Raw genomic sequence first — 15,145 nt, 5'->3', positions numbered from 1 at the left:
GAGGACCAATAAAGAAACTTGGCCAGGCAACCTATGTATGCTCATTTATTTTAGGCCAACTATTTTTTTCCCTGCCTGCTCCAAAGTTTGGGCTACAGATGAGACTGCATTGACACACTCCATTACCTACATTTCTGCTCGAACCTGCCCATACCAACAAACCTTCCAACACAGGTCATTTGACAGAGACAAAGAGCAGTAACCCGAGGTGATTCTTTTTTTCCGCTCCCTAGCCCAATGGTACTGTGGCCAATTATAAGACCTCTGTGCCACACCAGCTGAGATCAGCTAACAACACAAACAGAACCAGACCTGTATAACAGCTATAACATGATCTTTACCTTCCTAACAGTTATTTCCATTAAGCTTTAAAAGGCAAAATGCAATTCTGTTATTCTTTTTCAATTCTGTTATGCACAAAGAATGTTCGCTGCCAGACCTTGCTGTGCGCAAAATGAGTGTCATGTTTACCTACCTCACAACATAGACTACACTTCAAAGTAATTCGTTGTATGTGAAGTGCTATGAGATGTTTCTGAGAGACATGATAAGATGGCATATAAGTGCAAATCTTTCTTTTGTCTTGTATTTTTGTTCCTACTTTTGCAATGTGATGGGTAAGATTTTGCTTTAATACAAAATGTTTTGTTTTTAACTGTTTGCCTTTCTCTTATAACCTTTAATTTAATATGCATTTTACATTTACTTATGTTTTTTTCCTTTTAAAATTTTATTTAGTTAATCTGTTTAATTTTTATTGTTTGCTTTTATTTTGGCAAACTTTATTTTAGTGATGCCAGTGTTTATCGTTGATGTTATTCTCTTTGTGCAAAAAAACCCCCAGCTGTTTGGCTTTGAAGGAAAGAACTGTGCAATTGGTCCACCAGTGATAAGTATGACATCCTGCAGATGGCATCACTATGACAACAGCCTTGTGTTGATGCACCAAACATTCACAGGGAATGAAACAGGCCCTTTAACAGTCATATGAGACAAAGCACTGTGTTCGAATCTGAAAGTTAATTTTACAAAGTTTGTGCTCCCACCGTGGAGCTCCACTGCAGGGAGTACATATTGGGAATTCAGGTGTGGAGAACCGTGGGCCCAGCAGGGTTTTTCATCCATTAAAATTAATGGATGGCAAATCCTGTAGGGCCCACTGACCTCAATGCCTGAATTGCAGACATGTTCTCTTAATGGGCAAAGCGCCACTCCAGAATATGAATTCGTAACATTTACCCTTGTCTGTATGCTCGGCTCGTAGAGAGGAATTTAGGGATCCATTGGGGGCCAACCCCACTAACCCCGCTTTGTTGCTAATGAGTTCAATTTCAAAATCTGCAATAGATTGTAATCAAATGGAATATAGGAAAATAGTATTTGTAATTTTCATCCTTTAATAAATTATTAGAAGATTTTTTAAAGTTTATTTAGCAGAAAACAGAGAAGTACAGGGATTGCAACTGTAAATAGAAAATCCTGCACAAGATATTACTGTAGTGGATTCATGGAGTACAATAGGTTCTACAACAGGCAGGCAATCTGCTCCACCAGGTAACCACCTAGGCAACGAAGTTGAAAATTACCCCTACTATCATCTTCATAGAATCATAGAATCATAGAAGTTACAACATGGAAACAGGCCCTTCGGCCCAACATGTCCATGTCGCCCAGTTTATACCACTAAGCTAGTCCCAATTGCCTGCACTTGGCCCATATCCCTCGATACCCATCTTCCCCATGTAACTGTCCAAATGCTTTTTAAAAGACAAAATTGTACCCGCCTCTACGACTGCCTCTGGCAGCTCGTTCCAGACACTCACCACCCTTTGAGTGAAAAAATTGCCCCTCTGGATCCTTTTGTATCTCTCCCCTCTCACCTTAAATCTGTGCCCCCTCGTTATAGACTCCCCTACCTTTGGGAAAAGATTTTGACTATCGACCTTATCTATGCCCCTCATTATTTTATAGACTTCTATAAGATCACCCCTTAACCTCCTACTCTCCAGGGAATAAAGTCCCAGTCTGTCTAACCTCTCCCTGTAAGTCAAACCATCAAGTCCCGGTAGCATCCTAGTAAATCTTTTCTGCACTCTTTCTAGTTTAATAATATCCTTTCTATAATAGGGTGACCAGAACTGTACACAGTATTCCAAGTGTGGCCTCACCAATGCCCTGTACAACTTCAACAAGACATCCCAACTCCTGCATTCAATGTTCTGACCAATGAAACCAAGCATGCTGAATGCCTTCTTCACCACCCTATCCACCTGTGACTCCACTTTCAAGGAGCTATGAATCTGTACTCCCAGATCTCTTTGTTCGATAACTCTCCCCAACGCCCTACCATTAACGGAGTAGGTCCTGGCCCGATTCGATCTACCAAAATGCATCACCTCACATTTATCTAAATTAAACTCCATCTGCCATTCATCGGCCCACTGGCCCAATTTATCAAGATCCCGTTGCAATCCTAGATAACCTTCTTCACTGTCCACAATGCCACCAATCTTGGTGTCATCTGCAAACTTACTAACCATGCCTCCTAAATTCTCATCCAAATCATTAATATAAATAACAAATAACAGCGGACCCAGCACCGATCCCTGAGGCACACCGCTGGACACAGGCATCCAGTTTGAAAAACAACCCTCGACAACCACCCTCTGTCTTCTGTCGTCAAGCCAATTTTGTATCCAATTGGCTACCTCACCTTGGATCCCATGAGATTTAACCTTATGTAACAACCTACCATGCGGTACCTTGTCAAATGCTTTGCTGAAGTCCATGTAGACCACGTCTACTGCACAGCCCTCATCTATCTTCTTGGTTACCCCTTCAAAAAACTCAATCAAATTCGTGAGACATGATTTTCCTCTCACAAAACCATGCTGACTGTTCCTAATTAGTCCCTGCCTCTCCAAATGCCTGTAGATCCTGTCCCTCAGAATACCCTCTAACAACTTACCCACTACAGATGTCAGGCTCACTGGTCTGTAGTTCCCAGGCTTTTCCCTGCCGCCCTTCTTAAACAAAGGCACAACATTTGCTACCCTCCAATCTTCAGGCACCTCACCTGTAGCGGTGGATGATTCAAATATCTCTGCTAGGGGACCCGCAATTTCCTCCCTAACCTCCCATAACGTCCTGGGATACATTTCATCAGGTCCCGGAGATTTATCTACCTTGATGCGCGTTAAGACTTCCAGCACCTCCCTCTCTGTAATATGTACACTCCTCAAGACATCACTATTTATTTCCCCAAGTTCCCTAACATCCATGCCTTTCTCAACCGTAAATACCGATGTGAAATATTCATTCAGGATCTCACCCATCTCTTGTGGTTCCGCACATAGATGACCTTGTTGATCCTTAAGAGGCCCTACTCTCTCCCTAGTTACCCTTTTGCCCTTTATGTATTTGTAGAAGCTCTTTGGATTCACCTTTGCCTGATCTGCCAAAGCAATCTCATATCCCCTTTTTGCCCTCCTGATTTCTTTCTTAACTCTACTCCGGCAATCTCTATACTCTTCAAGGGATCCACTTGATCCCAGCTGCCTATGCATGTCATATGCCTCCTTCTTATTTTTGACTAGTGCCTCAATCTCCCGAGTCATCCAAGGTTCCCTACTTCTACCAGCCTTGCCCTTCACTTTATAAGGAATGTGCTTACCCTGAACCCTGGTTAACACACTTTTGAAAGCCTCCCACTTACCAGACGTCCCTTTGCCTGCCAACAGGCTCTCCCAATCAACTTCTGAAAGTTCCTGTCTAATACCATCAAAATTGGCCTTTCCCCAATTTAGAATTTTAACTTTTGGGCCAGACCTATCCTTCTCCATAGCTATCTTAAAACTAATGGAATTATGATCACTGGTCCCAAAGTGATCCCTCACTAACACTTCTGTCACCTGCCCTTCCTTATTTCCCAAGAGGAGGTCAAGTTTTGCCCCCTCTCTAGTCGGGCCATCCACATACTGAATGAGAAATTCCTCCTGAATACACTCAACAAATTTCTCTCCATCCAAGCCCCTAATGCTATGGCTGTCCCAGTCAATGTTGGGAAAGTTAAAGTCCCCTACTATTACCACCCTATTTTTCTTGCAGCTGTCTGTAATCTCCTTACATATTTGCTCCTCAATTTCCCGTTGACTATTTGGGGGTCTGTAGTACAATCCTATCAAAGTGATCTCTCCCTTCTTATTTTTCAGTTCTACCCATATGGACTCAGTGGGCGAACCCTCGGATATATCCCCTCTCACTACTGCCGTGATGTTCTCCCTAATCAAGAACGCAACTCCCCCTCCTCTCTTACCTCCTGCTCTATCTTTCCTATAGCATCTGTACCCTGGAACATTGAGCTGCCAGTCCTGCCCCTCCCTTAGCCATGTTTCAGTAATAGCTATAACATCCCAGTCCCATGTACCCATCCATGCCCTGAGTTCATCTGCCTTGCCCATCAGACTTCTTGCATTGAAATAAATGCAGTTTAATCTAGTCTTCCCTTGGTCTTTGCCCTGCTTTCTCAGACCATCTGTCCGGTCATGTTCTGTACACTCTCCCTTACTGCCTTTTGTTTCTGTCACCACTTTATTTCCCACTGACTTCCTGCATCGGTTCCCATCCCCCTGCCACATTAGTTTAAACCCTCCCCAACAGCACTAGCAAACACTCCCCCTAGGACATTGGTTCCAGTCCTGCCCAGATGCAGACCGTCCAATTTGTACTGGTCCCACCTCCCCCAGAACCGGTTCCAATGGCCCAGGAATTTGAATCCCTCCCTCTTGCACCATCTCTCAAGCCACGTATTCATCTTAGCTATCCTGTCATTCCTACTCTGACTAGCCCGTGGCACTGGTAGCAATCCTGAGATTACTACCTTTGAGGTCCTACTCTTTAGTTTAACTCCTAACTCCCTAAATTCAGCTTGTAGGACCTCATCCTGTTTTTTACCTATATCGTTGGTGCCTATATGCACCACGACAACTGGCTGTTCACCCTCCCCCTCCAGAATGTCCTGCAGCCGCTCCGAGACATCCTTGACCCTTGCACCAGGGAGGCAACATACCATCCTGGAGTCTCGGTTGCGTCCGCAGAAACGCCTGTCTATTCCCCTTACAATCGAGTCCCCTATCACTATAGCTCTGCCACTCTTTTTCCTGCCCTCCTGTGCAGCAGAGCCAGCCACGGTGCCATGAACCTGGCCACTGCCACCTTCCCCTGGTGAGCCATCTCCGCCAACAGTATCCAAAACGGTATACCTGTTTTGGAGGGAGATGACCGCAGGGGACCCCTGCACTGCCTTCCTACTCTTCCTCTGTCTGTTGGTCACCCATTCACTATCTCCCTCATCTTATTGAGATACAGGAGACAGCAGCCCTCTGACCAGGTATGTCACCCGAATTACAATGTTTTTCACTTATGAGCCCAGACAGTGATTGTTGGCACACTATTCCACCATGCGAGAGGGGAGGAACCAAGTCCAATCCTGATGTCCAGAGGTAAGGCTCAGTTGGCAGCACACTTGCATCTTTTTTTTTACTCGTTCATGGGATGTGGGCGTCGCTGGTGGGTCAGAAAGGTATGGGTTTAAACTACACTCCATAACCTAGGCTGACAATGAAGTACTGAGGAAATATGACATTTCTGCCTTCAGGTGAAATGTTAAACCAAGATCCTATCTGCATGTTCAACTGGACTTTAAAGATCCAGTGAGAATATTTGGAGAAGACCAAGCAATACCATCAAAAACGGCTAAACTGGTCTTTTACCACATAACAGAGGTCACTATAGCCCCAATTTTTATTCGGATTGGAATCAAGTGGGCAAGGGCTGAGGTGCACAGAAAACCGTCCTGACCTCGGAAACGTGAGGTCCCGGTGATGCCCCCAGCCAGTTGCCCACCAGAAACCAACGGGAAGCAATAGCTTGCCAGCGGGCGGGAGCAGAACATCGAGCAGTAGAAGGCCACAGATGAGGACCAAATGTGTGGGCCGCAGCATTCAGGTAAGTCGCGAGGAGGGGGCTTTGGGAGGGCCTCACCATCGGGGGTGGGGGGGCACTCCTGCTGCTCCTGGCCCCAAAAGAAAAGTTAAAAAAAGGTTTAATAAATTATCCATTTGGGTCTCATCTGGCCCTGACTGTTCTTCCTGCTAGGTTCACCTTCCCGCCTGCTCAGAAGAGCAGGTTAAAATGGAAGACTGTGGGAAGAGGGCGAGACGTTAGCGGATAAGTCTTGCAGATAATTTGAACTGATACCCGTTAAGTTTCTGCCAGGCAGACAAGGCTAAAATCGCTCCTTATATTTCAAAAGTAATTAATTTTACTTGTAGTGCTCTGAGATGTTTTGGAGCAATGTGATTAAGCCTTACTTAAATGCAAGTCTTTCCTTTCATACATACATACTTTCCAGCAGGAGGTCACAGCATAGCCTTCACAAGTGGGACCCCTGACTGATTTTTTTCCCCTTTCCTGGTTATTGATAGTATTTACATGATCAAAGAACTATATAACGGAAGATTATATTGTAACTAAGTAGTCTAATTTGCCTAATGTGATCCTTTTTTATCCTCTTCCCGCATTCTTCCATTTTAACCTGCTCTTCTGAGCAGGCGGGAAGGTGAATCTAGCAGGAAGAACAGTCAGGGCCAGATGAGACTCAAACGCATAATTTATTAAACCTTTTTTTAACTTTTCCATCATGCTTTTTTCTTTTAACACTCTCAATGACCCAGTGGGTGAAGACACTGCCAAACAGAACAAATGGTCCCAGGTTTGATTCTTGGTCCATGTTGAGTTAACCAGTTTCACCAGGATGGCAACTGGGGCAAAAACAATTTGCATAATTGTCTCTGGGCTAGTGAGGAGAAAATCAGCCAGGGTTCCTGTTCCTGGTCACTATCTATTGACTCGATAAGAAATGCACTTGTGCAGACTATGGTTAATGACTGGATTGGGATAAGCTGTAATGCCCACTGTATGGTTAATGGGACAAGCTACCGGGGAGCTGGCAGTGACAGTAGAACCATACCCTCTCGTGAGTCAATCACTTCAGGAGAGTAGGGCTGAAAATTGAGGGGAAAAATAAATAAATCTAAAGTTGGCACTACCATGCAGTTGAGAGTTGAATGGTCCTATCTCTGATCTGTTTGGGAATAGGCTGTGCTTCCTCCTATATTTCAGTCTAACTTTAATATTTGTAAATTCTTCCTCTTGTTCCTAACTATTTATACACTGAAGCCATAAAAGAGCTTTGACAACAAGACATTAGCTCAGGTTGCTATGTAGAGAGTTGTGCAAGTTTATTGCAGCTTCATCTCCACAGCACCAGGGAGGGATTCAGAGCATTGTTTGACCATCGCAAGTTTGTCCAGGGGTTTTGATGCAGCACATCCAGCGATATCTGCAAGGTTGGTATCTTGAGCCCAAGGAACCAATGGGTGGCGGGGAGGGGTGGGTGTTGGTGAGCATAACTGTATGCAAACTTCAAAATGCTGGTTACATTTCTGCTGGGAACCTGAATGTAAATATCCAAAGGAAGGACCCCTCTTAAAAGGCAAACAATAACAAATTCTTTCCTCTGTTCCTCACGCACCATGAAGTAATGCTAGGCTGAGAGAGCAGGGAGGTGACCTGATCTCCATCAATACCTAATCTGTAACCGCTCATCACAAGATGCGGAAAAGCAGTCAGGGTTGTGCTAAAAAATCTTTCCTTGTGGAGAAGCATCTAGCCTCTGGTCGGCTTGTGATTCATACTGTGAGGAACTACAGACACAAACCCATGCCCTATCACTTCATTGCAAAGCATATAAGTACAAACACAATGTGCCACCAGACGAATGACGCCAGGAGCAATGTAAAGAGTAACAGTAGATATAAATCCAATCTAGAAACCAGCTGAAAACTGAGAAAAATGAACAGATTGGTGAACATGTTAGTGCCAGTTAAGATCCCTTATGTATGAGGCATATGACTATCACCAGTGGGTCTCAGCTTTTTTTTTCATTTGCATTGCATATATATATCTGAAAGTCAAAATGGTTCTCTTGACTCATCATGTGACTTAAGGGGCAATTGAGAAGCTGTTAGTCTGCTGCCTGATGGCTCAGAGGGCAACTGCACTGTGTTGTATGATACTGGGGCATTGTGTCGAGGAAGAACCCAGATTCAATCCCTGGATCATGCTGAATTAACTCAACTGGGACAATGGTGGAAACACTACAACTGGCCTCAGTGTCATGGACTTGGGGAATGGAAAAATCAACAAACCTTCCTGTCCCTGATTGCTATCCAGAGATCTTACTAGAAAATATATGTGTAATTATATAGATGTTGGGTGAGGACAGGGCTGTGCTTGGTTGTAATGCTCTTCACAATTGAACAGACTGCAACGTTTACTGTCTGGGCTCACATATAAAGAGTAATTACTGGGACAAGGTGCACGACTTATGTAACCTATCCTAACATTACCTTCTGAAAAGTAGGGGAGAAGTTTGGAGGGAAATTTTTTTTTTCGTTTCATTTGATTGCACATAAACAAATGACTAAGAAAATCACCAAATGTGTTTCTGCATAAAAGTGCAGGTATATAACCTTTTAAAAAGTGAGTATGGTTGTGAAGGAATGCATCATAAATGTTCCTGTCACAGCAGACATCATGTCAGCTGCAACCCAATGTTTGCTAGCAATCAATATGGCATCTCCAAAACAACAACAACTTGCATTTATATAGCGCCTTTACGTAGTAAAATGTCCCAAGGCATTTCACAGGAGCATAATCAGACAAAAATTTACATTGAGCCAAAGAAGGAAATATTAGGACAGGTGACCAATAGCTTGGTCAAAGAGGTAGGCTTTAAGGAGCGTTTTTTAAGGAGGTTACAGAGATAGGAAGGGTTGAGGCTTTGGAGGGATTTGAACTTGAGCATGAGAATTTTAAAATTGAGGTGTTGGTGGACTGGGAGCCAATTTAGGTCAGCGAGCAGAGAGCTGATGGGACTTGCTGTGAGTCAGGATGTGAGCAGCGGAGTTTTGGATGAGGTGGAGTTTATGGAGGTGGAACATGGGAGGCTGGCCAGGAGAGCATTAGAATAGCTGAGTCTGGAGGTAACAAAAGCATGGATGAGGGTTTCAGCACAGATGGGCTGAGGCAGGGGCAGAGGCAGAGATGGGCGGTATGTCGGAGGTTGAGTAGGCGGTCTTGGTGATGGAGAGGATATGAGATCGGAAGCTCAGGTCATGGTCAAATAGGATGCTGAGGTTGCAAACAGTTTGGTTCAACCTGAGACAGTGGCCAGGGAGGGGTATGGAATTGGTGGCTATGGAATGGAGTTTGTGGTGGGGGCCAAAAACAATGGCTTCAGTCATTCCAATTTTTAATTGGACAAAATTATGGGGCTCATCCAGGACTGGATGTCGGACAAGCAGCCTGACAACACAGAGGTAGTGAAAGGGTTGAGAGCAGTGGTGGTGAGGTAGAGCTGGGTGTTATCTGCATACATGTGGAACTTGATGTTGTGTTTTCAGATGATGCCGCCGAGGGGCAGATGAGAAATAGGAGGGGGCCAAGGATAGATCCTTGGGGGACTCTAGAGGTAATGGTGCGGGGGTGGGTATAGAAACCATTGCAGGAGATTCTCTAGCTATGACTGGATAGGTAAGAATGGAACCAGGCGAAGGCAGTCCCGCTCAACAGAGTTTCAACGAAAACACATATGAAAATGATGGACAGGAAAAGACCGGCTAGTCCATCAAGCCTGTGCCATACAGTCATGTAGCAACTGAACACCATAATCCCCAAAGTTCCCCACCCACCAGCAGCCATGTCATCTCCTGGGAGAGGCAGAGAAAAAACTGCCTGACGTGGAAAAATGACGATTCCATCATAATGCATCCTTGCATTATTTCATCTGCAAACTGCCAGCGGGGAGAGGAAAGTCAGTTTCAAGCTCTGAAACTATATAAAGGTATGAATGCTTACACATTTGTCTGAAATTCCACTGTGCAATTTTAATGGAAGCATTAATCCAAATAAAATAAATGGTTTACGCCTCCACTTATATAAAGATATTAATTTTGGACAAACGTGTTAAACATTTATATGTAAGTGTCCCACAGTGTAATTTCAGAGCATCAGTTACAAAACTGTGCTCATTAACAACTATAGATTTTTCAAACCAATAATTCCTTAGTTTCCATTTGTTCTGTAACGAATATTATCATTTTGTGAAAAACCCCCAGATGACATAACCAAGCTAGATTTTTCAACAATAAAAAGAAATTAAGTAGCATTCCAGTGGCTCAGAGATAAAGTCTGCAGTGTATTGGCATCAGTGAAGAAGTTTGCTTCATTGTAACTTTTTATGAGGAGTCTTGTGGTGTTAGAAGTGTAACACACTTAGTTTGGCCAACTTACATTGAGTGTGCCTTCTGTTGCCAATAGACTGCATTTGCCTGCAGTTTAACTGAAATTCCCATGGCCTTCTGATCCACTCCCATCGCAACTCTAGCATGGGTGCGGAAGAAGGGGCACAAACTAGGCCAAGAATTTCCTTTGGCCTGTGTTTGGAGCAGAGCCTCCACCCATTCTGAATAAGGCCATTGATGTAGAGAAGTGGCACTGGGAGTGGAGGACTCCAAATCCTGGGAGTTTCCATGGCCCCAGTCTGGAAAATATTGATGGCACCCCAGAAGTAAGTGACTTCAGGAGTGGCATTCGTGAGGGCCACAGCCTGGGTTGTAGCCTGAACCCCGGAAGAGGAAGTAAGACAAAAATGTTAAAACATTTTTAGTCAAGAGGGCCGCTGTTGGTCCCAGTCTATCATTTCTGGGGGTGGCCCCAACAGCCTCTTGGGGATCACGGACACCCAAGATGAGCCCCTAGTGGTGCAATTGCCTGCCGGTGGTATACAAATGACCTCCTCTGGCCATGCATGCTCTGGCAGGGTTAATGGCAGAAGTCACTGATGGACAATCCCTGTGTAACTACAGGCCGCCTTGCTTTGATGATGACAGCATTGAGCACTTGCTGTGGGAAATGGAGCAGATGAGGGAGATCCTCTTTCCTTGCTATGGATGTCAAGTGAGCAAGACTGTGGGCCAAAGAGCTTGGCTGGAGGTAACCAATGTTTTTAATGTGGGAAGCACTGTCCAGAGAACAAGTGCAGGAAGAAAATCAGTGACCTCACCAGAAGGTTAAAGGTAGGCCACACACATCTCACCTCTTGCTTGTGCTTTGACATTACTCTCACATTGGAGATAGCACTTTTACTCCTGCTTGCTAATTCAGTGCAAACCAGGGATTGAACCTGGAGCCTTCCTGATCTATATTGTGCAGATCCAATCTGGGTAGAGAACTTGTCAACTGAGTTATCAATGTGCTCTCATGTCCTATTGATATGGTGCATACATTTGAAGTTCATGTTATTTTCTTAAAATGTTAAAATAAACTTACTTTTCAGTAATGGACTTTTGATTTAACATGGTGGAGTTTTGTTCTTGTGCAGAGTGAAATAGTGTGAGGTAGCACTCCAGGATGCTTCTCAACAATTATTTTTATGTTTTATGTGACATCATCAGTTGGCAAGTGGTATAAGAAGAGGGTAGCATGAAGAAGTTAATGTATGCCAGCTAATTATTACAACATGGTGGGGAGGTTTGAATTATTTTATTTTAGTTATTGTTTCATTTAATGACAATAAACTAAATTAGAGAAGAATCTGGAGAGCTATGGGCTATTATGTGAAATACTGTAATTCAAAGTAGTACAAATAAAGGCAATATATATTAGTCTCACTATGTGAGCATCTTCCTTAATGAGTAGAAAGGATAATGAGGGAGCAGTGATAAAGGGTTGTAAGAGCATATGTGGTTTGTTGGCATGGTGACAGATAGGACGCTCATGGACCCTGAAATCCAGCATGAAGATGTTCTATTTTTATTTTAGGTTAGTTGCATAGTGCAAGCATGCTTTGTTTGTAGTACTGATGTCACATAAAGCTCACGTCAGTTGTCATGCAGGGTGTTGCTAAGGTTATGATTGATGCTCACTGGTGCTGAGTGAATGTAGATCTCTTTGATTTCTTTTCAAGTGACAGTGGTCTGTAGGAAGGTAATTCTCATTTGGTAGTTATCTTAATATGTGGAATGAATTCTGTATCCCACGTACAAAAGATAATTATCATATGATGTTATCAGCTACATATATTTTCAAAGTTTTTAAGTTTGTGTATATATGCATCTGTGCAATTTTTGTATATCTATTTTATCTCATGCGTATATCTGTATATTGTGTATATATCTGTATATTGTGTATATATCTGTATTATGAATTAGGATCCTGTAATGGTTTCTCTTCCCACTCCCACACCGTTACCTCTGAAGTCCCCCAAGGATCTATCCTTGGCCCCTCCTGTTTCTCATCTACATGCTGCCCCTCGAAGACATCATCCAAAAACACGTCAGGTTCCTCATTGTACGCTGACGACACCCAGCTGTACCTCACCACTGCTTCTCTCGACCCCTCCACTGTCTCTGATTTTTCACGTTGCTTGTCCGACATCCAGTATTGGATGAGCAAAGATTTCTTCCAACTAAATATTGGGAAGACTGAAGCCATTGTCTTTGGTCCCCGCCACAAACTCTGTTCCCTCGTCACTAATTCCCTCCCTCTCCCTGGCTACTGTCTGAGGCTGAACCAGACCGTTCGCAACCTTAGTGACCTATTTGACCCTGAGATGAGCTTCCAATCTCATATCCACTCCATCACCACGACTGCCTACTTCCACCTCCTTAATATCGCTCATCTCCGTCCCTGCCTCAGCTCATTTGCTGCTGAAACCCTCATTCATGTTACCCCTAGACTTGACTATTCCAATGCTGTCCTGGCCGGCCTCCCATCTTGAACCCTCCATAAACTTGAGCTCATCCAAAACTCTGCTGCCCGTATCCTAACTCGCACCAAGTCCCGTTCATCACCCCTGTGCTTGCTGACCTACATTGGCTCCCCATCTGGCAACTTCTTGATTTTAAAATTCTCATCCTTGTTTTCAAATCCCTCCATGGCTTTGCCCCTCCCTATGTCTGTAACCTCCTCCAGCCCTGCAACCCTCCAAGATCTCTGTGCTCCTCCAATTCAGGCCTTTTGCACAGCCCCAGTTTTAATCGCCCTACCATTGGAGACCATTCCTTCAGCTACCTAGGCCCTAAGCTCTGTAATTCTCTGCCTAAACTTCTCCACCTCTTTACCTTTCTCTCCTTCTTTAAGATATGCTTTTTATACTTACATCTTTGACCAAGCTTTTGGTGACCTATCCTAATATCTCCTTGTGTGACTCTGTGTCAAATATTGTTTGAGAATGCTCCTGAGAAATGCCTTGGGACATTTTACTTCATTAAAGGCGCTATATATATGCAAGTTGTTGCTGTCTATATGTTATAATTTTATTTGTTTATTGTATATGTATTTGCCTATTTGTTTAACGTGTATGTATTTTGTGAATTTGTACACTGAACATGTACTTCTGCATATCTATCTATAGTCCATAGGTATCAACCCAGATCACAAGATCAGAAGGTAGATTCAGATAAGGAAAGCCATTCGGCCCATCCTTCTCGAAAGGCCTTACAGTCCTCCATCATGGCATTTAACAGTTTCTTAATTGATTTCAGGATTTTTGACTCCACTAGCCATTCCATGTGTTGGTCACTTTGTGTGAAGAAAAATTTCTTGACATCAAACCGAAGTTTGCCTTTTACTGGTTTGATCTGGAGTCTACTTTCATGATTTAGTTTAAAATAGTTTTCTAAATCTTTCTATACCATTTGCTACCTTATATAGCTCTCAGTCACCTCCTTCAAAGGCTGAAATGTCCTAGTTTCTCCAGTCTCTTATATTTCATTAACTGAAGATAAGGCTTGTGACTCTTCTTTGAATTCGTACTGCATTCACCTGTCTATCCATCCATTATTCAATGCATCCATCCTGTATTTGTATATTCTATATACATGCAAATATTGTGCATGCTGTATCTGACTATAATTCATTTAATCTGTCTATTATGTATATGCGTCCCTCTGTATACATTGTTCTGCTTATTGTTTATGCTGTATCTCCTTGGTGTACAATGCGTCAATCTGTAAATTGTAGGTTTCCTTCTTTCTGAATACAATAGAAAGAATGTGCTCTTTCGCACTGCATGTTATGAATCCATCTACCCTGTATTGTTAATCCATACATTGTGTACATTTGTACGTTTCCGTGTAATGCAATTGCATTTATGCGTAATTGTACCTCTACATTGCCAATGCATCTAATTCGGACATTTTATATGTTTGTCCCTATCTGTTTATAATACATCTGTCAATAAATTGTGCAGTTGTATACATTACGAATGCATCTAAATCTTAAACTGTGTATGTTTGTGTACCTATATTGCGAATGCATCTATTCGTATATTGTCTATTCCCCTGTTTTCGATGGACCTTTGTGCAATTGTACTTTTTTTGTAACCTTGGCTATTGTGAATGTATCCATGTTAGTAAATTGTGTATATTTCATCCTTTACCATAAACATATCCGTATGTTTTGTTTATAACATCCATGTCCATATCTTTGCATATTCAGAATGTAACTAATTTGTAAATTATTTCTATTTCTAGCACAATACAACTAGCTGCATATTTTGTATTTCTGTTTACAATACAAATTTGTGACTTTGGTTACTGTGAATGTATCCAATTCGTAAACCATGTATGTTTCAATCTCTGTTTATAATTCCCCTTTTTGTTTTGAATGCTTTCTCTGTGTCAGTATCTTTGATGACTGAAAATGTATTGAAATCGTGAAGTGTATCTATTTCTCTCGCTACACCGACGAGAGTTTGTATCTCTCTGAATATTGCGAAAGGATCGATTTGTATATAGTTAATGTCTGTATCTCTGTGCCTCTTGGTGTGTATCTGGGTATTTGTTTGCATGTTGTGCGGTGCTCTTGCAGGGACTCGCGGTGCTGGTGCTGGTGTTGCCTCTCCTGCCGCCGCCCGCCGCCGCCGCCGCCGTTTCCCGGCTCCTTCCTGCTGGAGGAGCAGTGACCTTGGGATGGGGGAATGGCTGGAGTTCCGGAAGTTGCCGATGTTTTCCGATGT

The sequence above is a fragment of the Heptranchias perlo genome, chromosome 2 (assembly GCF_035084215.1).
Source record: "Heptranchias perlo isolate sHepPer1 chromosome 2, sHepPer1.hap1, whole genome shotgun sequence".
Lineage (NCBI taxonomy): Eukaryota > Metazoa > Chordata > Chondrichthyes > Hexanchiformes > Hexanchidae > Heptranchias > Heptranchias perlo.
The sequence above is the reverse complement of the archived record's forward strand: the minus strand, read 5'-3'. Positions refer to the sequence as shown.